This window comes from Hyla sarda, chromosome 2 (genome assembly GCF_029499605.1).
Source record: "Hyla sarda isolate aHylSar1 chromosome 2, aHylSar1.hap1, whole genome shotgun sequence".
In the NCBI taxonomy this organism is placed as follows: Eukaryota; Metazoa; Chordata; class Amphibia; order Anura; family Hylidae; genus Hyla; species Hyla sarda.
This window is the reverse complement of record NC_079190.1, coordinates 362,308,279-362,331,943: the sequence shown is the minus strand read 5'-3', so window position 1 is coordinate 362,331,943 and position 23,665 is coordinate 362,308,279. Positions and strand designations below refer to the sequence as shown.

The 23,665-nt window shown below is 42.4% G+C and overlaps 1 protein-coding gene across 3 annotated transcripts in view; it reads left to right on the top strand.

Annotated features, from left to right (window-relative positions):
- SYT6 (synaptotagmin 6) overlaps positions 1-23,665 on the top strand; it is a 461,499-nt gene that overhangs the window by 14,972 nt on the left and 422,862 nt on the right. The window lies entirely within an intron of this gene.

Sequence of the window (23,665 nt, the reverse complement as noted above, 5' to 3'; positions counted from 1 at the left end):
TATATACAGAACTAAAGAACCCATTCAGTAGCTCCGCCTTCTCTTGATTGCCCGTGACAACCTCCCCATTATCATTATTAAGGTGTCCTACATGCTCTGTCCTTGGTTTTTTTGTATTTATATATCTAAAAAAATATTTAGGATTCGTTTTGCTTTCTTTGGCCACCTGTCTCTCATTTAGAATTTTTGCTGTTTTTATTACATTTTTACAGATTTTATTAAGCTCTTTGTACTGTTTAAATGTTATAGCTGACCCATCAGATTTGTATTTTTTGAAGGCTATTTTTTTGTTGTTTATTGCTCTTTTAACCTAATTTGTCAGCCATGTAGGATTTAGTTTTAATCGTTTATATTTGTTCCCCTTTGGTATATATTTAGCTGTATAGTTATTTAGAGTTGATTTAAAGATGTCCCATTTACCTTCTGTATCAGTATTTGAGAACACCTCCCCCAGTCTATGTCCTGTAGTGCAGCCCTCAGCCCAGGGAAGTTTGCCTTTTTAAAGTTATATGTTTTTGCTTTCCCCGTCTGTCTTTGTTTTCTACATTTTAAGTCAAAAGTAACTATATTGTGGTCGCTATTACCAAGGTTTTCCCGCACAGTTACATTACCAACCAGCTCTGCGTTGTTGGAAATGATCAGATCCAACAAGGCATCACTTCTTGTTGGGTCCTCCACAAACTGGCCCATAAAATTATCCTGCAATAAATTTAGAAATTTTCTCCCCTTTGTAGTTTTAGCCAACCCCCGGCCCCAATCTATATCTGGATAGTTAAAATCTCCCATTATTACCACTGTACCTGCCCGGGCGGCCCTCTCTATTTGTTTATGCAGCTGACCTTCTATCTCTTCACTGATATTAGGGGGTCTGTAGATTACACCAAATATTATTTTTTCAGTATTTCCCTCCTTTTGTAATTCTACCCACAGTGATTCCACATCCTCAGAATCATCACACACTATGGCATCGTTCACACTGACTTTCATACCACTTCTTACATACAGACAGACTCCACCACCTTTTCTGTTCATTCTATCCTTGCGAAACAATGTAAACCCCTGCAGATTAACAGCCCAGTCATGCGAGGAGTCCAGCCATGTCTCAGTGACCCCAACTATATCAATATGTTCCTCCAGTATCAAGGCCTCAAGCTCCCCCATTTTATTTGCTAGGCTTCTGGCATTTGTGAACATACACTTTACATTTCCATTAAGTTTTACACATATAGTCTCACTAATGGGATTTTCTGAGTTATTAGGGTTAATGTTATTATTTGAGTTATAAGGGCTAATTGTACTATTTAAGTTATTGGGGCTAATGGGATTTTTTGAGTTATTGGGTCTAACATTATTATTTGAGTTATTGGGGCTAATGGGATTTTTTGCGTTATTGCGTCTAACGTTGTAATTTAAGTTATTGGGGCTAACGGTATTTTTTGAGTTAATGGGGCTTATTGTAGTTATTGAGTTATTAGGGCTAATGGAATTTTTTGAATTATTGGAATTACAATTTTTCGGGCTACATTTATTTTTACAGCTGGTTTGTAACGCATGAGTCTCCTTATCCACTGCTCTTAACCTCCCCCCACAGGACTCCTCTCCACCCACCATTATGTCCTGACCCCTCTCTAACCTATTCATCCCACTTCTTATTAAGAGCCACTATCGAAGCAACCAAGGAGGAAAAGTGTGGAATTAACTGTGGATAATAATTGGAAAACCCCAGAAAGTGTTGTATAGCCTGCAGGCCAGGAGGTCGAGGCCAGTTAAGAACCAAAGACAACTTATCAGGGTTCATTTGGAGGCCTTGATTGGAGACTATATATCCAAGAAATTGAAGATTTGTCTTATTAAAAAGGCATTTCTTTAGTTTTGTGTAGAGACGATTGTCCCGTAGGCTTCATAGGACCTGTCATACATGTGTGCGATGAAGCTCCAAGTTGGGTGAGAAGATCAGGATGTCATCCACAACACATGTGTAGAGAAGATCACGGAAGATGTAAGTGACAAATTATTTGAAAACGGCCGGGGCGTTACAGAGACCAAATGGCATCACAAGGTACTCGAAGTGCTCATCACGGGTATTAAAATCCGTCTTCCATTCATCTCCTTCCCGTATTCTGATGAGGTTGTACGCTCCTGACAGATCCAGCTTAGAGAAGATCTTGGCACCCCGTAGGCAATCAAAGATACGGGGTATCGATTCTTGACAGTGATTTTATTAAGTCCTCGGTAGTCAATACAAGGGCGGAGAGAGCCATTCTTCTTTTCCACAAATAAGAATCCAGCACCGGCAGCGGAGGAGGATTTTCGGATTTAAGCCCTTCTGGAGATTCTCCTTGATGTATTGAGCCATAGCTTACATTTCTGGAACAGACAAGGGGTAGATTCTTCCTCGAGGAGGCATAGTCCAAGGCAGAAGGTCAATCAGGCAATATTGGGATGGTGTGGAGGAAGACTTTCAGCCTGCTTTTCACAGAACACATCTGTAAAGTCCTGATAAGGAAGAGGCAGGCCTGGCAGGGAAGAAGGCAGCGAGACACTCTTGGGTTGCAGAGTCACCAGACAGTGGTTCTGGCAGTAGGACCCCCAGCTGGTGAATTCACCAGTTTGCCATTCAAGAGCCGGGGCATGACTTTATAGCCAAGGGAGACCGAGAAGAAATTCTGAAGTACAATGAGGAAGCACATAGAACTCGATCTTCTCCTTGTGAAATACTCCCACTTGCAATAAAAGAGGTTCAGTGCGCAATTGCACAGCATAGTTTAGGCATTCTCAATTGATTGACCAGGGAGGCGTTAATAAAGTTCCCAGCAGAACCTGAGTCCAGAAAGGCTGAGGCGAAGAACGAAGCACTGGTAGAGGGATAGACTTTAACCAGTGTGGTCAATCGAGGGGAGGTGGAATTCACTCCTCTCCAGCGTTTCCTAGCTGTGTGCGTTTCCCAGACATGGTGGTCATAAAGGACAATCTTTGAGGAAATGCTCTGGACTGGCACAGTAGAGACACAAATTTTAATTTCTTCAGCGGAACCTCTCCTGCGGGATTAGACAGGCACAATCCACCTGCATAGCTTCTTCGGCTGCGGGCAAGAAGGATGGTTGAGGTGGCTGCTGGAACACAGGTGCCAAATGGAGAAGACGATGTTTCTGAACTGGTTTACGTTCTTGGTGAAGTTCCTCCTGCCTCTTGGCAAAACGCACATCTATTCGAGTGGATAACTGAATGAGGTCACTCAGGGAAGATGGAGGATCTCGTGCAGCGAGAGCATCCTTCACTCTCCTGGAAAGTCCTTTTTTAAAGGCAGCACAATGGGCCTCATTATTCCAGGCCAATTCGGAGGCTAGGGTACGGATCTGGACCGGATAGTCACCAACAGTTGAGTCCCCTTGGCAGGGGTTCAGTAGTGCGGTTTTGGCCGAGGAGGCCCATGCAGGCACTTCAAGAACTCTGCAGAAACTGAGAGGAAGATACAGGATCATTTTGGTCCCAGAGAGGAGTAGCTCAGGCCAGGCCTTTCCTGGAGTGTAGACTGACCACAAAAGCCACCTTAGCTTGCTCCGTCGGGAACTGGTCAGCCATTAATTCCAGATGCATGGAACACTGAGTCACAAACCCTCTGCACAATTTTGGATTACCTTGGTACTTTGTCGGCAGGGACAGACGTAGCTTTGAGCCGACGGGGGCCATGGAAGCTGCAGACACTGAAGGAGACACAGGAACAGGTTGAGGCTGCTGCGGCTGTTCAATGGAGAGAAGCTGCTGCATCATTGCGGATAATTGATTCAACTGTTGCGCTTGATAAGCTAGCTGCTGCGACTGTTGAACCACGATAGTGGTGAGATCAGCAACATTAGGCAAAGGCCCCTCAGCAGGATCCATGGCCAAATCTTACTGTAACGGCAGGTGGTGTGGATCCACTATACCTGTTGTAGATGATGGCGTAAGCCATACCAGTGAGCGGAATGGACTTTTTGCGGCATGCGGCTCCGAGGTCGCTACCCCTGGCACGACTCGTCCACAAAAGCTGCTGAAGAGATGCGTGGCACAGAAGGAATGAGACGGAGTCATATTGAGATTAAAGATTTGGCAGGGGTCAAGAGGAAGCTGGCACGCGCGCACCCTAGGAGGTGGGGACGCATGCGCCGGCGGCCAGGGACAGCAGAGGGGACAAAGACGCAGGGAGAGAAGTGACGGCCCGACATTCGCACGCGGGCACGTCCCATCATGCAAACCGCAGCAGAGCCAGCACGGAAGGACGGGGCAGGAGTGCGCTCGCGGCCAGCACGTCTGGCCACAGCGCTACTCATAAAAGATTGTTGTGGGTGTGCATCAGTTGCTGGTTTTCTCTTGCTTCGTGTGCAAGTAGAGTATAGTCATTATGTTGGATGGGGCCAAGAACAAGGCAGGCAGACACCATGTTGGATGATTTGTAGGTCAGGACATTCAGCAGTTGAGCTGAACATCAGTTTAAATTGATTTTCAGAACAACTTTGCACAAAACAGGAATCTGGGAACCTTATTGTTATGACAAGGACTGATGGGAAATTAATTAAATGTTCTGGAGTGAAATGATTAATTGGATAGTGAAAACAGAACTAAAAGGGAACCTGTCATCAGATTTTACCATATATAACGCGTAGTAATGCGTTATGTATGGTAAAATCTTCTTCACCATCCCCTGCAGGGATGGTGAGGATATGATGTTTAAAAGTGTCCCCTGTCAGCCCCATAAGTAGTCCCACTGCTCTGACTGTAATCATGTCGCGATGATGTCGCGATCGCGGATTTCCGCCATTACCGCCGGGACCTGCCGGGCATGACGCAAGCACCGCTTCGTTGCTCGCGATCATGTCAGCGCATAAATGTACTTCATGGTGCATTAAGTACCACGTCACCATGACGTACATTTACGTCCATTGGCGTTAAGGGGTTAAATCAACTGGTGCTCGAAAGTTAAACAGATTTGTAAATTTCTTCTATTAAAAAATCTTAATCTTTAGTGTACTTGTTAGCTGCTGAATACTATAGTGGAAATTATTTTCCGTTTGAAACACAGAGCTGTCTGCTGACATCATTAGCACAGTGCTCTCTCCTGACATCTCTGTCCATTTTAGGAACTGTCCAGAGTAGGAGAAAATCCCCATAGCAAACATATGCTGTTCTGGACAGTTCCTAAAATGGACAGAGATGTCAGCAGAGAGCACTGTGCTCATGATGTCAGCAGACGGCTCTGTGTTTCAAGAAGAAAAGAATTTCCGCTGTAGTATTCAGCAGCTAATAAGTACAGGAAGGATTAAGATTTTTTTAATAGAAGTCATTTACAAATTTGTTTAACTTTCTGGCACCAGTTGATTTAAAAAAAAAGTTTTTCACCGGAGTACCCCTTTAAGGACGCAGGGTGTACCTGTGCACCCTGCACCCGTTCCAGGTATAAAATGCGGGGTCACGCCGTGACCCTGCATCATACCGGGTTGGTCCCGGCGGCTATTGATAGCCGGGACCCTGGGCTAATAGCGTGCGGCACTGATTAACCCTTTAGACGCGGGCATTCAAAGTTGATCACCATGTTTAAAATGAAAGGTAAAGCTTCCCGGCAGCTCAGTCGGGCTGATCGGGACCATCGCAGCTAGAACACAAGCAGAGTTCCCCTCACCTGCCTCCGTCGCATCGTATCGGCGATTGATTGCTCCAAGCCTGAGATCAAGGCAATTGACCGCCGATTACACTAATCTTTGCCACTGCAATGATCTGTGTATGAGATCGGTATGTGCAGTGAAATAGCCGCTGGGGGAGCTATAACACTGCAAAAAAAAAAAGTTAATAAAAGTAAGAATCACTCACCTTTTCCCATAAAAAAAAAAAACTGTGTAAATAAAAATAAACATATGTGGTATCGCCGCGTGCGGAAATGTCTGAACTGTAAAAATGTATCATTAATTAAACTGCGCAGTCAATGGCATACGCGCAAAAAATTCCAAAGTCCAAAATAGCATATTTTTGGTAAATTTTTATATCATGAAAAAAATGAATAAAAAACGATCAAAAAGTACGATCAATACAAAAATGGTACTGATAAAAACTTCAGATCACATTCAAAAAATTAACCCTTATACCGGCCCGTACGCGGCAAAATAAAAAAAGTTATAGAGGTCAGAAGATGACAATTTTAAATGTAAACATTTTCCTGCATGTAGTTATGATTTTTTTTTTAGACGTAATACAAAATCAAACCTACATGAGTAGGGTATCATTTTAAGCGTATAGACCTACAGAATAAAGATAAGATGTCATTTTTACCGAAAAAATGCACTGCGTAGATATTCGTCGTGGATATTTTGGTAAAATGACTAATGTCACTGCAAAGTAGAATTGGTGGTGCAAAAAATAAGCCATAATATGGAATTTTAGGTGCAAAATTGAAAGCGTTATGATTTTTAGAAGGTGAGGAGGAAAAAATGAAAATGGAAAAACCCTGCATCCTTAAGGGGTTAATGCATCGATCCCTCGTGAACCCATTTTTATACTATACAGATAAGCAAATTGATTTTTAACAAAAATGTGGATTTGTCTGAATCCAAATTCTTTAGGCATTTGCTAAACATAAATCCACACTTACTTAGCAATGAAGCATACAATGTGTACCTGCTGATCAGTACACATTTACTGGGCCAGGCACAGATCTAATTTGTGCCATGACTGGGTCACAATTTTTAGTCAAAGCCAAAAGTCGCATACACCTGGAAAATGACCTGAGCACCATCACTAGGGGGGGGGAGGATTTATCAAAATCTGTCCAGAGGAAAAGTTGCTGAGTTGCCCATAGCAACCAATCAGATCACTTCTTTCATTATTGAAAAGGCTTCTGAAAAATTGTGATCTGATTGGTTGTTATGGGCAGATTGTTATTGTTATGGTTGTTATTGGTTCCTCTGGCCATATTTTGATAAATCTCCCCCCTAGGTGACTACATGGATCCGAGCATATATATCGGCAGCCAATATTTGAGTTTCTGCAAACATATCCATGCCTTGGAGGCGCTAATCGTGTGATGCTTACTTTTTGCCTGATTTACTTTTTTGCTGCATACTGCTCAGTGAATTTGGTGCATTACAATGTTTAAGATATTTTAAACAATTGAAAAGAGACATAGTTAAACCACTTTCATTTTATCATTTTAGTATAATTTGCTCCAAACTTTGCACTAAATACGAGATGAAAACAATATATATATATATATATATATATATATATATATATATACACACACGTGCATGTAGATATAACAATTATAAGAATTAGACAGTTTTAGGGCTACTATTTTGGGTTTCTGGGCTATTATGTTCTGTTTCCCAGATGAGATTAGTCTGCACATCAAATGCTGAAGTAGAAAGAAAGAAATTATGTTATATTTCCACACTATATTCTATAGGTAAAATGGACATTCACAGTGCAAATATCTGTAGAAAGACTGTGTAAATGAAATATGGTATTGTGGCTGTGGCTGGAATTACTAAAGCAGAATGACTCTTTTCTGTATTTGTTCAGGTGACATATAATGGAAGGAGCTGTATGAACAGTAAAGTGAACACTAGAGGGAAACACTAGATCACACACAGGCTCAGCCAGATCAATGCGTTTGTTTAAAGAACAAGACCATATGGGCAGCTTTAACACTATAATAGCCTCTATTATCTTATCTATATGTAACCGGTAAAAATGTATCCTGTAGGTTATAACTAATTCTATTGCAATGTCTAGTATATATACAAGGGGGGTTTCTGTAATTTCCTATTATAACTGATAGAGTGCAAATACATGCAATAAATGAAGGTTCCCACTGTGTCAGTCATGGGTAAAATATACTAGATTTCTCTTCCTGTGGATTCAGAGCTGCAAGAAAGTACAGTGATCCCTCAACTTACAATGGCCTCAACATACAATAGTTTCAACATACAATGGTCTTTTCTGGACCATCGTAAGTTGAAACCAGACTCAACATACAATGCTATGGACAGTGCAGATCTGTGAATCGTGTCAATGAACTGACCAATCAGAATGGGCATTCACTGGTAAAACTGGTAAAACTATATTACTGAAGCGTATGCACTGACTGGTGTCTGGTAGCGCCCCCTACAGTACAGGGAGGTATTACATGTTCTGTACTACTCTTTGGGCCAGGGTTAGCTACTCCTTTGGACACCAGGTGAGGGTGGCCCCATGTTACTTTTTTTAGGACATTGCGTGTTCTGTACAGGACCCCGAAGAAGCTCCTGTACTCTACATAGACCAGTGCTTCCCAAGCAGGGTGCCCCCAGCTGTTGCAAAACTACAACTCTCAGCATGCCCGGACAGCCTTTGGCAGTCCAGGCATGCTGGGAGTTGTAGTTTTGCAACAGCTGGAGGCTCCCTGCTTGGGAAACACTGACATAGACAGTGATTTACAGCTTCCAGCAGATCTTTCTTACTTTTATATGTAAGGACTTGCTATATCTTTATTAGTTATCTACTTATTTTTCTTCAATTCTCACTTTTTCCTATTTTTGGATGACATTTTGGGGCCTTTAGAACCAATTACCAGGTTTCTATAGATTTATGGTCTCAACATACAATGGTTTCAACATACAATGTTCGTCCTGGAACCAATTAATATTGTAACTTGAGGGACCACTGTATATTGCTTCCAATACCCATGAAAGTAATACCACGAAGAAGGCAAGTTATATTTTAATCCCTTTATTGACACATTGGGTATCTGTTTAGTGAGCTTTGTTCTATATTTAAGTGAGCAATAATGTCAGGGCAGACTAGATGGACCAGGCGATCTTTTTCTGCGGACAGTGCTCCATGTTTGTTTCTAATTCATAGGTCATGGCACAGCTTGTAAACATGAGCACTCCCTACGCATTTCACTTCTGTTGCATCCCTAAAGGTTTTGGTGTAATTTCCTTATACAGTGAAATCTCCCTTAGTGGACACCTCCCAATAGGAGACACCACCCAATAGTGGACAGTTTTTAATTCCCCGGCAGAGTCCCATAAGACTTAATGTATTTGCACCCTCTGAATAGGGGACATTCCTAATAGTGGACGTGGACACACCCAATAGGGGACAAAAGTGGACAAAACACTCCCAATAGGAAACAATAGGGGACAATCAGACTTATGTGTTGGCCCTACCTTGTACACAGGGTCACCATCATAGGGGTACAGCCAATACCCCAGTAGAAGACCTCAGTGGTTTCATGCTTCTATACATCCGCCGGCCACATCATTCACCCCCTTCTTCCCTGATCCCCCTGTGCCACTTTATTCCCCCTGTGTCAAATCATCCCCCCCCCTTTTTTACCCCCTGTGTCACATCATTGCCTCTTGATCCCACCCTGTGCTATTTCATTCCCCCTTTACACCCCAGAGGGGTTGATGAATTTACACAGAGGGTAATAATGGGGGAATGAAATGGCACAGGGAGATCAATGGGAAACAATGTAACACAGTGGACATCTCTCAATAGCAGACACTTTTTAATTCCTTGTGAGTGTCCGCTATTGTGAGATTCTACTGTACACTGGAAGAACAAGGCTGATGAGGCTTAACAGTGAGAACTGAATTATATCATGAAACAATAGGAGCTATACAGTGAACTGTTATGTAAAGAAGCAGAGTTGTGTGTCTGGAAACTGAATATGTTAAAAGAGGCTGTATGGCCACCTCATAGAGGTCTGTATGGCTTCCATTTTCTGGTATATGGACTCCATTGTTTTCATTTTGTATGGAGCTATATGCTTGTAGATTCGTAATATAAACCTTTGTTTCTAGAGGAGACTACCTCCATAAAACTGGTATCCAATGGATCATAGAATGAATTTAGAAAATGTAAGGCATATTGAATAACACTAGAGACTTAATACATCCCATTGTGTGAATGAACTTAACCATGATATTTGACAAAAACACCCACTAAAGCACATTGCAATTAATATCTCATAGATACTCCTCATTGAAGTCATGTGTTTGGTAGCAGATTCCCTTTAAAGGGGATCTGTCAACAGTGTTGCCCACACTAACCTGTTGGTACAGGTTTGTAGTGCGGGTGAGACTGATGTCAATGATACTTACCGATCCCCCGCTCTGTGCCTCCGTTCCGCCACAAATGATCTGCTTGGTGCATGGGGTATGCTCCCAAGTTCTCCATGCACAGTGACATCCTCCCCTGTGCTGAGATTACTATGCAGCAGAATGGAGCTCCACTCTGCAGAATTCAGCAGGCCAGAGGCATTATATGCTGCAGGGTGGAGTTCCATTCTGCAACAGAGGAGGTTTTGCAAAGGGATGGAGGAATGAATGGAAAGATGCCAGCCAGACCTCATCGTGCATGGGGAGCTTGGAAACACCCCCTATGCACCAAGCAGGTAATTTGCATATAATGGACAATGGGGGTTGCGGTGGAATGAAGCTATAAAGTAAGTAACAAGTGTCATCAGTGTCACCCGCACTACAAGCCTGTACCAACAGGTTAGTGCAGTTAATACTGATGACAGATTCCCTTTTTACTAGGAGCAATAAAGTAGTTATCCCAAGATCCAAATGTATCCAAATTATAGGGGATAACCAGGTGATGGCCTTGGCCTATGAATGAATGTTACTGATCTAAGCTTTTTGAAGAAAGTCATCCTCGGTTCTTGGTATCCCTGTGGGTTTCTAGTGATTGACTCTCATTATTCAGCTAGTTATCCATGTTGATAGTGAATAACATGTAATCCTGGGGTAACCCCTGTAATGCACATTGGTTATACAGGGTTCATCTGGTTTCACCGGGTTGACATTCTTTCTATTGACAGTTTGTTAACTTTTAGTTCAGTCACTGGTCTTGAGAAAATATTATTTTGCTTAATAGTTCCCCTGAGATTTATTGTCAAATGTTGCCCCCACCAAATCTTACAGCCTGGGGCAGAAGTAAGCCTCATTATAGGGTTTCCAATGTTTAAATTTCACACTCTATTAAAATAACACAGCTTGTATGAGAAGATGACTGAGAGCGATCTAATAATGAAGAATATTTATTCCTACAGATGCAATCAGTTTATTTTTCCTAATTAAAATGAAGTAAGTGAAAGAGTTCAATAAATGTTCCTCGGTGGCGTCAAAATGAATTGCGATACAGCAAGCTGGTAATTTAATTAAACGTACCCTGATTTCCCACATTATATCTCATTTAATAGGGATCTCCCAACATGTTCTTTATCAGCATGTATTGTGCCTATAAAAATAACTAATACTAGTGAAAATGGCTATATTAGGGTTTTCCTTTGCAACCTGCCCCTTGTTGGTGCCTCACAGAGTAAGACTTGGCCCCCAGTCAACACCAGGATCCTCCATTGGCCACAGGCTCCAAAATTGTATAGTGCTCCCGAATTGTAAGGGGGAACTCACAGATTAATGCTTATTGCCTATATATAATGGGGAGATTTATTAAAACCTGTGTAGAGGAAGAGTCATAGGCTCATAGAAACCAATCAGATTGCTTCTTTCACTTTTCAGAGGCCATTTAAAAATGAAAGAAGCGATCTGATTGGTAAGAGCACCTGCACCACACTTCCTCAACACAGATTTTGATAAATCTCCACCTTTGTGTATTAAAAATAGCGTACAATACCATGACCTCCGTAACAACCTATAGCATACATTTTCATAATGGTCACTAGTGCTTCGGCCAAAGATGCTGATTCTATATTATTGGTGATAATACTAATGTTGTTTCTTTAACTCCCATTACATTACATTGTAGTGTCACATGAAAAGATAAGAGGGGGGTACTTACTTTTATGAAATATTGTATATTGTGTGGCTAGAGGCTAATGAAAAGTAAATCCATGGCTGTTTTTAGTAGATTTTTACATGCAAAATCAAAATCTGTTTTACACGAGAGATAGAGGATTTTGTATAAAAAATTTACATAGGGATCTGTGGAAGCTGGAGGCTTAGAGAAATGGCATGTAAATGGAAAGGCATGTATTGGAACAGAAAAAAATACACTTAAAGGGGTATTCCAGGAAAAAACGTTTTTATATATATAAACTGGCTCCAGAAAGTTAAACAGATTTGTAAATTACTTCTATTAAAAAATCTTAATCCTTTCAGTACTTATGAGCTTCTGAAGTTAAGGTTGTTCTTTTCTGTCTAAGTCCTCTCTGATGACACCTGTCTCGGGAAATGCCCAGTTTAGAAGCAAATCCCCATAGCAAACCTCTTCTAAACTGGGCGTTTCCCGAGACGGATGTCCTCAGAGAGCACTTAGACAGAAAAGAACAACCTTAACTTCAGAAGCTCATAAGTACTGAAAGGATTAAGGTTTTTTAATAGAAGTAATTTACAAATCTGTTTAACTTTCTGGAGCCAGTTGATATATATATATATAAAAAAGTTTTTTTTTCCTGGAATACCCATTTAATATTTATATATTTAACAGTAAAACATTGGATAACCACTGAAAGAGACTTTGGGATCTTGGCAAACAGTAAACAGTTAAAGAGTTACTGTTATTCAGATAAACCTTCTCAGCATTGAGACCCTGACTGATCTAAATTTGTGGTATGTCTATGTGACATGTCAAGCATTTATTTAAATGACAGTAACACTTAAAATTCAGCAACCAGTGCAAAACTGCTGCCAAGACTAAAGGCATAGGATGTGTGAAAATAGGCATGAATGCTCATAACAAAAACATTGTTTTCGATAAGAGTGGACTATCACCATTCGAAACGCATTGCTCATGAACCCCTAATACAGTATTGCTTATACTTTGAAAATATCTGCTTCCATATATTGATTGGTGCTGAGAAGTGTCCAGTTTTTCTTGGGTGATCACTGGGACCACTACCCCAGTCACCATATCTTCTATTGAACTACCCAGGCTTGTATTGACAGGAAGGATATAGGGAAGCATATACTGCTAGCAGTATCATCAGCCGAGAAACAGGCAGACCTTGCATCTTTAATTTTTATGTGATACTGTAGGTGTTGCGCCCCCAATGCATTTTTATCTCACGCATACATCTTTATATTAGCCACTGGTAATGGCACTTAGTTATGATCTATCTCCACCTTCTTTTTGATTCAAATACAGTGGTCCCTCAACATACGATGGTAATCCGTTCCAAATGGACCATCGTTTGTTGAAACCGTCGTATGTTGAGGGATCTGTGCACAAGTATAGGACAGTGGTCTACAACCTGCGGACCTCCAGATGTTGCAAAACTACAACACCCAGCATGCCCGGACAGCCAACGGTTGTCCGAGCATGCTGGGAGTTGTAGTTTTGCAACATCTGGAGGTCCGCAGGTTGAAGACCACTGGTATTGGAGGTTATACTCACGTGTCCCCGACGATCCGGACCATCACCGCTGCCCTGGATGTTGCCTTCTATCACTGTCGCCACGTCCCCGGGGTGTCCCCGACGCTCCGGCAAGGCTTCTGCTTCCCCGGCATCCTCGCTCTCCGTCGCTACGCACGCCGCTCCTATTGGATGACGGGACGGCATGCGCAACGACGTGATGACAACGATGGAGTGCGCCGACGATGCAGGGGATCCCGAAGAGGATGCACCGGAGCCCCGAGGACAGGTAAGTGATCGTCAGCAGACCACACGGGGCACCGTAAACGGCTATCCGGTGGCAGCTGAAGCAGTCTGCGCTGCCGGATAGCCGTTTATGCGTTGGCCCCAACATACAAAAGCATCGTATATTGATGCTGCCTTCAACATGCAATGACCTTTGAGAGGACATCGTATGTTGAAATGATCGTATGTCGGGGCCATCGTAGGTTGGGGGGTCACTGTACATATAATATAACAGTTCATGATTGAAGTTGTACCTGCAGACATCTAATAAAGGTTACTATAATCACTGATCTGCTTTGATATCCTTCTAAATGTAGTAGTAATAAAGTGTAATGCTTAAAGGGGTACTCCGGTGCTTAGACATCTTATTCCCTATTCAAAGGATAGGGGATAAGATGCCTGATCGCGGGAGTCCCGCCGCTGGGGACCCCCGGGATCATGCACATGGCACCCCATTTGTAATCAGTCCCTGGAGCGTGTTCACTCCGGGACTGATTACCAGCGACTACAGGGCGGGCGGCGTGTGACGTCATGCCTCCGCCCCCGTGTGATGTCACGCTCCGCCCCTCAATGCAAGCCTCCCGTAGGCTTGCATTGAGGGGCGGAGCGTGACATCTCACGGGGGCGGGGCCGTGACATCACACGCCGCCCGCCCTGTAGTAGCCGGTAATCAGTCCCAGAGCGAACACGCTCCGGGGACTGATTACAAACGGGATGCCGCGTGCATGATTCCGGGGGTCCCCAGTGGCGGGACTCCCGCGATCAGGCATCTTATCCCCTAAGATAAGATGTCTAAGCACCGGAGTACCCCTTTAAATGTGCACTTTCATAAAAGCTAAATTTTAATATTGCACTCTTTATGTGAAAAAAGAATATTCCTAATGTACTTGCTTCACAGAATCTGACGATTTCTAAGTTTATTTTGTGTTTAACAAACAGCCACAAGATGTTGCCGTAATTTTTCCAGACCGCATTTTCCACCCCTCTTGTGCACAGACTTTGGACTCTAGTTGCCCGCGTGCAGGCCAGTAGTGCAGGCAAAAGTCCGAAATGCAGTCTGGACTAAGTCTCAGCACAGCTTGTGCTCTGCCTGTATATGAAACAGGCGAGAGTGAGCTACGTGCATGGGCCCAATTTGCATGTCCCCGCCCCCCATGGTAATGAGCCAGCAGCGGCGGCACGGCACAGCAGATCTCTGCTGTGATCTTCCTCCTCTCTGTATAGCACAGTGCAGTGCTAAACAGAAAGAAGATTCATCAGCAGCCTGCCCCGCAAAATGGGTCACTTCTGCCCTTTCACATCTATGCTGCGCTCTGTCTCGGGAGCAGGTATAGATGAGGAAGGGTGGAAATGACCCCCGGTAGACCTCAGATGATGTCGTGCCTGTCGGGGAATGCCCCCTCCCTCTGCTCAGAGCGCGCAGCCACTCAGTATACCAGAAGGTATGTAAAAAAGGGTTTTAAAGCTATGATTTTTTTTATAGCAGGAGGGGTAGTAGATTGAGGTAAGGAAGCATATAGGGGTGATTTAAGGAAAATTAAGTTAGTGGCAGGTACTCTAACGTAATGTTAGTGTGAAATGCTTAAATCAGCACTGTCCCTTTAAAAAAGACTTTTGACATGTTGTAGAGATATGTCTAAAGTTTTGTCTCTAGGACATACCATTATATGTATATTTGTAATATACATTGATTAAAAAAGTTGTATATTTTTGTCCCTACAGCTATTGCCTGTGTGTCTCTGTGAGGAGTCCAAATACAGGAAGTGAAGGTGGACAAGCAGGGCTCTGTACACTGAGGACAAGCAGGGCTCTGTGCAGTGAAGCTCTATGACACGCCCCCGGCTCACACAGCAGGATGATTGATAAGCCAGGAGCCTGCACAGAGCCCTGCTTCTCCTGCCCTCACTTCCTGTATTTGGACTCCTCATAGAGACATACAGACAATAGCTGCAGGCACAGTATTTTTTCACCCAAAAATATACATATTTTTTAATCAATGTATATTACAAATATACATATACCGGTATTATCTACTGTACATTATATGAAACGTTTTTGTTAATGACAGGTACACTTTAAAGTGTGATTGGAAATGTCATGGTGTGCACCTTTTAAATATTTTTCCATAGAACAGTTATACATAGAACATCCAAGCGCACAGTGTATCTTTGAACAAGAGTAAAAAAAAGTATATAAATTCTGAGAAGTAGTAATTTCTGTAAAAGCACTTCTGTTGTTAATAAAGCAGCAACCTTCCTAACAGTAAACTTCACACTTTACTTTTGTCGAGGTGTGAATATGAATTAAACATGACAAATAGCGACTATTACTGGTTAAACAGCATTGCTTTTAGGGACATGATTGTGCACTAAAATGATATGAGGAGTAAACTTCGGTTAATCCAGGGTGTTAATGGGATCGGATAGGTGTTGGTTCTATAAATGTTGCACAGTCATTTAAAAATTAAACAGAACAAACAATCTGTCATTTTATTTCTGCTTTATTTGATGACAACATTATGGTTATTTTTCCTCCTTGCTTCCAAGTAGCCATAACCTTAGTTTTTCATTGACAGATGCAATTGAAGCTTTGCAGAAAAATATGTAGTTTTTAATGGCAATGTTTATTTTATTACATTGCAAAACTGACAGAAATTGTTTCTGAGATGGAATGAAGAGAGAAAACAACACCATTTAGTATGGATTCCTTTTTATGGCTTTATTATTGCTGTAAAAATGGCAGGTTACCTTTCTATAGTTTAAGTTCTTCTTTTTTACCCCTCAAAAGGGCCAATCCGATGGAAAACGTTTTTTTCAAAACCAGAAAGTTAAACAAATTTGTAAATGACTTCTATTTCAAAATCTTCCAGTACTTATCAGCTGCTGTATATTACAGAGAAAGTTGTGTAGTTCTTTTCAGTCTGACACAGTGCTCTCTGCTGACACCTCTGTCTGTGCCAGGATCTGTCCAGAGTGCAAGAAAATCCCCATAGTAAACCTCTCCTGCTTTGGACAGTTCCTGACATGGACAGAGGTGACAGCAGAGAGCACGGTGGTCAGACTGAAAAGAATAATACAACATCCCCTGGAGCATACAGCAGCTGATAAGTACTGGATGGATTAAGATTCTTAAATATAAATAATTTACAAATGTGTTTAACTTTCTGTCACCAGTTGATTTAAGGACTTTTAAAGGGTTTATCCAGCATAAGGTGATTTTAGTACGTACCTGGCAGGCAGTAATGGGTATGCTTAGGAAGGATCTGCGCTTGTCTTGGGATAAATGGCTATGAGATGAGATTACCATAACACTGTGGCTAGCTTTCTGTGAACTTGTATTTCCTGTTTTCAGTTTTCTTGTTTGCCTACAAATCCCATGATTCCATTTTCCTCCTTCCCACACATCAGCCACCCCACCCATTGAAACATAAATGAGCTGCAGACCTGTGGTTTTCAATCAGGGTGCCTCCAGCTGTTGCATTACTTACAGATTGCTCTCTCCACCCATTGAAGCAGACAGGTTCCCTGTCATCAGCTGACTAGTGAGTCAGGTATCGACCACATTGCAAGCTGGGAAAAATCCGAGACAACAGTCATTTTGTATGCTGTTAAAAATAAATAGTGGGGTGAAAATCACAGAAGAATTATGAGAAAACCATCACACACAAGTAAAGACACTATATTATGAACTACACTAACTTTACGGCCCCTGTAGCATAGTCAAATAAAAAAAAAATCCTGGAATATCCCTTTAAGGACTCGGGGACACAGGAAATTTCCACTTTAGTGTTTTCGCTTTTGTAACATTGGTAATAATGATACATTATTTATATTCTGTGGGTCAATGTGGTTAAAACGATTCCCACTTTTCATAGTTTTTATATTGTACTACTTTAATAAGAAGTCAAACTCTATTCAGCAAAATCCGTATATTTAAAATTGTCCTCTTCTGTATACGGGGATAAATGAGAGCTCTTTTTTTTTTTTGCACCATGATCTGTAGTTTTTATTGGTACCATACTTATTTTGATGGTTTTTTTTTCAATCACATTACATTCAGTTTTATATATATATATATATATATATATATATATATATATATATATATATATATATATATATATAATGTGATTAAAAATCTCTATTTTTGGACTTAGGTATTTTTTATGGTTATGCGTTTCACCATATGTGATAAATAACATAATATTTCAATAGAATGGACATTTCTGCACGTGGCGATACTACGTATGTTAATTTTATTCCCCTTTTTTTAATGCGAAAATAGGGAAATTTTATTTTATTGGGGGAGGGGCTTATTCACTTTTATGAACACTTTTTTTTTTTTTTACACTTTCTTAATCCCCATAGGGGACTATATATTGCATGCAACCTATAGATTCACTGATCAGTGCTATCTGTGATCTACTTCTTTGGTTTGCTCGATGGCAGACCAGAGAAGAAGACACGATGATGGCAGCAGGAGGCAGGTAAGGAGACCTCCAGCCACCTTCGTAGCTGAGGGGTTAATGGCGGACATCAACACGAAAGCTGATGTCCGCCATTGCCCGCGGTTCCCTGGCTGCTGACAGGAGTATTTCTGTGAGCATGCGCTCACCAGTGCTGTAGACTTTTATTGGAGGAGCAGGGCTAACGTTTCATTCAGACTTCACCTTACCCAGTCTTTTGGCTGGGGAGGAATGGGGCAATGAGGTCCATTGTCCTTTCCATCAGTGAAGGTCACAGTAATTGGACCCCACCTATCTTATTAATTACCGTACTTTAACATGGAAAATATTGTAAAAAAATATAAAAATAACTACTTACTACTTCTAATAACTTATATATTTTCACATATTGTATAAATGCTATCAATTCTAATTTAAATATGAAATAACAAATACTATTTATATACAGCAAAACTAAACCCACGTCGTTTAAGGAACTTCACAGGAATGGCTTATTTACTTAGGAGGTGCCTGACCTTTACTTGCTAATAAATGATGCCCTAAGTGATAGTTTAAATAGCTGTAAACTGTAAATTAAGTAACCATTACTTAAGCATGATTTTATGCAGTGGATGAAAGCACAGTCTGTCTAGCAGTGTAGCCACTATATTATAAGCTTAATAATATATAACAATCTATCACACAGGTAATGTTTACAGTGTAGAACATATAGCCATACCAGCAATACTTACCATAGTTCACATTGCATTGTTTGACCTGTATTTCTCTTATGTTGACAAACTTATAATTCACTCCCTTTCCAAATAAGCCAGCACAACCATCAGCCATGGCTTGCCATTCTATATTGCCAGTATTCAACTCTTTTGTCTAGATATAGTCATGGCCATAAATGTAAGCACCCCTGACATTTTTCAAGAAAAGGAAGTATTTCTCACAGAAAAGGATTGCAGTAACACATGTTTTGCTATACACAGGTTTACTCCCTTTGTGTGTATTGGATCTAAACCAAAAAAGGGAGGGAAAAAAAGCAAATTGGACAGAATGTCACACCAAACTCCAAAAATGGGCTGGACAAAATTATTGGCATCCTTTCAAAATTGTGGAAAAATAAGATTTTTTTAAGCATGTGATGCTCCTTTAAACTCACCTGGGGCAAGTAACAGGTGGGGACAATATAAAAATAACACATGAAAGCAGATAAAAAGGAGAGAAGTTCACTTAGTCTTTGCATTGTGTGTCTGTGTGTGCCACACTAAGCATGGACAACAGAAAGAGAAGAGAACTGTCTGAGGACTTGAGAACCAAAATTGTGGAAAAATATCAACAATCTCAAGGTTACAAGTCCATCTCCAGAGATTTAGATTTGCCTTTGTCCACAGTGCGCAACATTATCAAGAAATTTGCAACCAATGGCATTGTAGCTAATCTCCCTGGGTGTGGACGAAAGAGAAAAATTGTTGATAGGTGTCAATGCAGGATAGTCCGGATGGTAGATAAGCAGCCCCAAACAAGTTCCAAAGATATTCAAGCTGCCCTGCAGGCAGGGCCAGATTAAGACTGCCTGGAAGACGGAGCACTTCATTATGATGGGGCCCCCCCCCTCCCCCAGGGCGGGCCCCCCGGGCGGGCCCCCCCTCCCCCGATAGTCCCCCTTCCCTTCCACTGAGGCCTGTTGCGGGCCTGTCAAGTAAGGAACAGACTGAGACCAAAAATAGGCCTGGGTATATTAAACTATGTCCCCTTTTTTTTTTTGGTGGGTGTCACAGGAGTCAGGCCCCCGTTAAAATAAAATGGCTGCATGGTCTAAAATCACTTCAGTTCAAGTCACTCTTTCCAGCTGTTGCAAAGCTACAACACCCATTATGTCTAGAGAGCTTTAGGTGTTATAGGAGTTGTAGTTTTGTAACAGCTGGAGCCTCAAATTGGGGTACAGACGAGAGATCTAATGGGACAGTCAGGAGAATACACAAACATCAAATGACTCACAGGAGACGTCTTCTCTGTTCTCTTTCCTTTTCTTCTTCATCTGGTCCAGACGCCATGTCTTCTTCATCTGCTCCGGACGCCATGTCTTCTTCCAGCTCCATCTTCCTCTGTAAAGTTTGACACCTGGACATCATTGGTTCCTCACTTTGCCCGCCGATCCTCATCCTCTGTATAAAGACAACAATCATTATAACCCTTCAAGAGACTGTGCTTCCAAAATATAATACTGCCAAACCCTGTGTACCCTGTTTATCATACTGCCAAACATCATGCCCTCTAAAAATAATACTACTACACACTGTGCCTTCCGTAGTGTGCAAAGAGCAGCAGCTTCCCATTGAAAACAAGCAAAATTCTGCTGGCGGAAGTTCGTAGTGTGGATGAGCCCTAATTCCCCCAGACCTCTCTGCCCTCCCAGACCCCTAAGTCCTCCTCCAGACTCCTGCTCCCAGAGAGCCCTAAGGCTAGGTTTCCCCCTTTTTTTACCTGCAAAAACACAGAAAAACTGCTACTGCTTTTTCCTGTGTGATGGTAATTTTTTGGCATTTTCTTCTTGTGCTTTTGCCTTCCCTGGAAACTTAGCCTTAGTCCTCCCCTGCTCCTTAAAGGGGTACTCCACCCCTAGACATCTTATCCCCTATCCAAAGGATAGGGGATAAGATGTCTTGGGGTGGAGTACCCCTTTAAGTCCCCCCTTCAACACTCCTGGACCTTCTCCACTATTCCACTTCTCTGCACCCCTACCCCCCCCCTCAGTCCCCTTCACAATCCTCTGCCCCCTTTACCAAACCCACACTTACCTTACCTCACCCCCCACCCCACCCCCCCAAACAACCTCACTTCAGCCCCCCATGCCCTCCTGGTCCTTCTCCACTACACTTTTCTCCACCAACCCCACCCCCAGTTCCCCCACATTAGGTTGTAGTTCCCCCACAGTAGGTTGCAGTTCCCCCGCATTAGGTTGTAGTCCCCCCACATTATGTTGGCAGTGTCCCCCCACAGACATGCAGCCTCCAGTCATATACAGTGTATGGCTGGAGAACTGTATGTCTGTTTACTGCCCCACTTCAGTGCTCCAACCAACGCTCCTCTGGTCCGGGGTCATGATCTACTGCAATGGCCTAGGGGCCATAGCAACAGGTCCCGGGACCGGAGGAGCGATGATCGGAGCACTGAAGATGACATGTAGGTAACTTATCATGCGTGCATCCTCGTTGCTCCGCTCGTATGGGCGCACGCACGGGACGTCAGTGATGTCCCTGCGTGCGCTACCTCCCTGCATTTTTAAAGTTATTGCGGGGCCACAGAAAGGTAACCTGGACATCCTTGTGTCCCGAAAAGATCTTTCAGGACACAGGGATGTCCTCCTGAATGTGAGGGGGGGGGGGGGGGGGGGAATAACTATTTATCTGCGTATAACACGTACCCTCATTTTCACAGGAAAATTTAAGGGGAAAAAAATAAATGTAAAATAAATGACTATAGCTCTGAACTATATGCCTCATCATCCCCCCAACTTTGATTCCCCTTGACCCTCAGTTTTCCTCCCCCTTTTATCTGCCTCTGTGTCATATTTAACCCCCCCCCCCCGTCTCCTTTCCCGTGTTTTCCCCTGCTCATCATTCCCCGTCTGCTCATCATTCTCCCCCCTGCTCATCATTCTCCCCCCCTGCTCATCATTACCCCCCTGCTCATCATTCTCCCCCCTGCTCATCATTACCCCCCTGCTCATTATTACCCCCCTGCTCATCATTACCACCCCTGCTCATTATTACCCCCCCTGCTCATTATTATGCCCCTGCTCATTATCACCCCCCCCCCTGCTCATTATTACCCCCACTGCTCATCATTACCCCCCCTGCTCATCATTCTCCCCCCTGCTCATCATTCTCCCCCTGCTCATCATTACCCCCCCCCCCCCCCAGATCCAGGTCTTTTAGAAAGGATGTATGTCCAAATAAAGGATATGGATAACCCATTGGCATCATCTGACATGCATTAACAGCAATGGTGGTATATCGTTTTTTTCCTAGCAATGTAAGTATATGGTGCAGGTATGGTGTGGGCCCAGGAGCTATGGCAAGATCTTCTGCAGCAGATATCAGCTGCAAAAGATGGTATCAGAGATAACATGGCATCTACTGAGTTAGGGGAATGGGCTCCCTCTGTCACTTCATCTGTGTCCCCACATTGCAATTGCAATTTTACAATAATAACTCTTTATTTGAATAGCGCACACAGATTTTGCAGCACTATACACTCAAATTGGTCCCTGTCCCCATAGGGGCTCACAATCTATCCATATGTTTTTGAAGTGTAGGAGGAAATGGGAGTACCCGGAGGAAACCGACACAAACTGCAAGGCAACATACAAACTGCAAGGCAACAGTGCTAACCACTGAGCCACCGTGCTGCTCAATAGGTTTTCATTGCAGCCAGGTGCCCAAGAAAGCCCCTCAGGTTGACCCAGTTCTTGAGTGATAAACCACCTAAATGTCACCCAGTGCCCTAGTCCACAGAGCTGACTTGACCAGGATTAATTTCTTTGGCAGAGCAAGAGACACACAGTAGACTAGACCTAGATCTCCTTGTTCTTTCCTAGTCTAGATCAGGACACTTCCTATTTGTACCCTTTAGGGAGAGAGGGTTGGACTTGAAGACTCCTCTCTCAGAACATTCTAGAGCCTTCTAATCAAAAAGTCTGTCTGAAGGAAAGTCATGTGACCCAATACTAATACACAGTAACAATATTCCACTATTTGTAGCAGTATAGACAAATTTAACCCTTACACAACATTGCACTTGCACCTCTCAATCACATGTGCTAAAGTTCAGGAACCCTCACATGTGTGCACCTTAAATCATTTCTCTCATTCCACACCCCAGTGACAGAGGGGATGAGAAAACAGTACAAACTCCCTAAACCATGGGGTCCCCAGACAGAAACCAAGGGGTGAATCAGCCAGCAGCCAAGGCAGGAATACATCTTTCTTGTTGGTGTCCATGACAAAACAATTCCAGCCTACACAGAAAACAACATTTCTTTACATTTAAAGGATGAGCTCTTTGTCACACACAATGTTGCAGCATAATATAATGAAAGTTATGTCCCTCACTATGTCATTAATAAAGGCAGCATTGTCTGCACAGTACGAACATGTCACATGTATAAGTTTCAGCAATAACTTTTGCTCCTTCTTATCCTCATAATTAATATATATATATATATATATATATATATATATATATAATTTTATTTATTATAATATATATATATAGTGTCCATTCGGAAAAACTGTTCCAGGTTAAACCCCCTCAAAGGACAAGGAGGCACTTACTCCAACTGGAGAAGAAAAGGTTTGGCCTCAAGGGGTGACACGCCTTCTTTACCATAAGAACTGTAAATTTATGGAACAGTCTACCTCAGGAACTGGTCACAGCAGAAACAGTTGAAAGCTTTAAAACAGGGTTAGATACATTCCTAGAACAAAATAACATTAATGCTTATGCATAAATATAATCACTTCCCCTTCATCCACAACCCTTCCCTTCAATTCCTTTCTTTAAACTTGATGGACGTATGTCTTTTTTTTGACC